This window comes from Alligator sinensis, unplaced genomic scaffold, assembly GCF_000455745.1.
Source record: "Alligator sinensis unplaced genomic scaffold, ASM45574v1 scaffold397_1, whole genome shotgun sequence".
Classification (NCBI taxonomy): Eukaryota; Metazoa; Chordata; order Crocodylia; family Alligatoridae; genus Alligator; species Alligator sinensis.
The window spans coordinates 490,223-493,433 of record NW_005842610.1 but is presented as its reverse complement, the minus strand read 5'-3'; positions in this window follow the sequence as shown (position 1 = coordinate 493,433).

The following is a 3,211-nucleotide window of genomic DNA, read 5'->3' as shown; positions in this document are numbered from 1 at the left end:
CAGTTTCTTCATTTGCTCAACTTGTTGTCTGACTGCCAGCCACAGATGGCGGGGTCAGTCTTCTCCAGTGGTCTCTGATTAATTGACCCGGTGGGATAATGATGTGGTGGTGGACCCCCCTGGCTTCTCCTGGTATCTCTCTAAATACGGAACTTCGCGATTAAGGCCCTCATCTCTCTTTGACAGTCGAGGTCTAGCTGGTTATCTATCTTCGGCTCTGGGTCCCCATCAGATCTCAGATGATTGTTCCCTCTTCTTCAATTTTGTCCATCGGGTTCATTAACCAGCCGTCTCCCTGGCGCCACTTCCGCAGTAGGTTAATGTGGTATACTTGTTTCCTCCAGGTAGGTGTTGTTCGCAAAACCTCATAATTAACTGGCCCCGTGCGTTTGACCACTCGGAAGGGTCCCTGCCATCATGACAGGATCTTATGGGTGTTGTCTGGGAGCAGTACTACTACCCAATCCCCCACTTTGAGCTCCCTCTCGATGCATTGAGCGTCGTAGTGTTGCTTTTGCCTCTCTTGGCATTGGCTTAGGTTTTTCTGGGGTATCTCCTGGGCCTTTTGTAGCCGCTCCCGAAACTCTCCCACTACCTGTGGTTGCGATGTGTCGGCTCCTTCCTGTAGCCATTCTTCACATATTAAGTCTAACAACCTGTGTGGGCTATGACCGTAGGTTAGTTCAAATGGGGCATATCCGGTTGAAGCTTGAGGAGCTTCCCTTATAGCAAAGAGTAGCGTGGGTAGCATGGTGTCCCATTCCCGGGGGTCCCCCTGAATACATGCTCGGAGCATCCCTTTGAGGGTGCAGTTAGATTTCATAGACATTTGGGCTGGAAGGGACCCTGGAGGATCATTGAGTCCATTGGGGCCTGGGCCCCTGCCCCAGGGGCAGGAAGTCAGCAGGGATCATAGGATCCCAGCAAGATAAGCATCCAAATGTGTCTTGAAGGTGTTCAAAGTGGGTGCTAGAACTGCCTCCGGCGGCAATCTATTCCAAAACTTGGGGGCTTGGATAGTGGAGAAGTTCTTATGTCCAGCCTGAATTGGTCACGGCAGAGTTTGTGACCATTAGATCTTGTCATCCCTTGGGGCGCTCTGGTGAACAGGTGTTCCCCCAAATCCTGATGAGCACCCCAATAAACTTATAGGTAGCCACAAGATCACCCCTGAGCCTGCACTTTTCCAGGCTGAAGGGCCCCATGGCTTTCAGCCTCTCATCGTGAGGTCTGTTTTTCTGACCTCTGATCATGCACGTGGCTCTCCTCTGCACCCTCTCAAGCTTCTCCACATCCTTTTTGAATTGTGGAGCCCAAAACTGGACACAGTACTGCAGCTGCAGCCTCACCAAGGCTGAGTAAAATGGGAGAATGACGTCCCAGGATTTGCTTGAGAAGCATCTATGGATGCAAGCCAGCATTTTGCTCGCTTTACTAGCTGCAGCATCACACTGAAGGCTCATGTTCATTTTGTGGTCAACCATGACCCCCAAGTCCCTTTAATCTGTGGTGCTAACGAGCGTAGCACTACCAAACCTATAAGCATGCTGCATGTTTTTCCTCCCAAGGTGGAGAGGAAAAAATCACTCTACTAGTCCGTCAATTTGCGGATGATAGACGGAGGTGCACAGCTATTTAATTATCAGCACCTGGCAGACCCCCTTTAACATTTTCAACATAAAATTTTTTCCTTGTTCTGTCAGGATTTCGCGAGGATTGCCTACCCAGGTGATCCATTTCAGTAGAGCCCCCGTTATGGCTGTAGCTGTCACCGACTTCAATGGTACCAGTTCGTGGATCGGGTGGCGTAGTCGATGATTACAAGAATGAATTGGTACCCAGCCCGGCTACGAGGAAAGGGTCCGGCTATATCAAGGGCAATTCAATCAGAAGGATGCCTGATAAGGGGCACTGGTATCAGAGGGACCTTCGACGGCCTTATGCCCCCAGTTTTCTGGCTTTCAGGGCACTCAGCACAGAATTTTTCTACTATCCTATATATGCCCGGCCAGAAGACCCTGCATTTTAACCTTGCTTCCATTTGTCCCTTCCGAGGTACCTGCCCAGGGGCAAAGTATAGGCCACCCTTATCAGAGCTTCCCAGTACTTGCAGGGTACCAAAATCTGGGGCCTCTCTCCTCCCTTCTCTTGATTCTCCACCCGATAAAGGATGCCTTTCCTTACCTCGTACCATGGGTTCTATGCGATTCTCTGTGGGTCTAGGGTTCCTTCTTTCTCTCGGGCGAGCTGGGACTGCCACATGTTCCAGAACAGGGGTTCCTGTTGTTGTTCCTCTCAGAAGTGTCCTTTTCCTATGATTTGGTCTACATCCAGGTCTTCTTCTGGGTCCCCAAAACAGCTGGCCCAAAGGCTTCTTTCTTTGCCATCATTCGTTTTCATAAGCAGTTGCCGGATAACCTCTTTCAGATGTGGCCAATCTATCCCCAACACCATGGGACAGGGCGATGTTTCGGCCAGACCTACTGAGATCTCTTCAGTTTGCCCCAGTACCAAGAGTTTTACCCTCTTCCGTTCATATGTATAGGCACTGTTCATACAGATCATGCACACCAGGCTTTCAGGGCTTCCCAGGTGTGTGTGTGTGTGGGGGGGGGGGGGGGGGGGCCCGGGAACAGCTCCTTGTGTACCATCAATTGGGAGCAACCCGTGTCTACAACAGCAGGTACAATCGTGTCATCTATTTTCACTTCCACCATGGGCTTGGCTTTCTGGCCTTGTCCTTTGTGTCATCCAAAACTACAGTCCATCTCCTCGTTGTGCGCATCATTCGCGGGAGTTGAGGTCTGGGAGTGCCTAGGACAAAACCGAGATGTAAGTCCCTTCTCTCCACAATGACAGCACGTTAGCTCCTGGGGGTTCCATACATGCCCCTCCCTCCGTGTGCTCTCACCGCATCGTGGCTGAATGGGGTTGCTACCAGGTCCCCAGCACTGGGACACTTGCCCGGTCTCGTTTAGGGATTTCCCTTTCTCCTTCAGCCGACGCGTAATCCTCTGCTAGCCGTAATGCTTCCTCCAAGGTTTTAGGCTGACGGCGCCACACCCATCTTTGAGAGCTGCCATGGAGGTCTGTCAGGAACTGTTCTAGGACAATCAAATCTATTATCTCCTGGGTGGTGCGCATAGATTCATAGATTCATAGATGTTAGGGTCGGAAGGGACCTCAATAGATCATTGAGTCCAACCCCCTG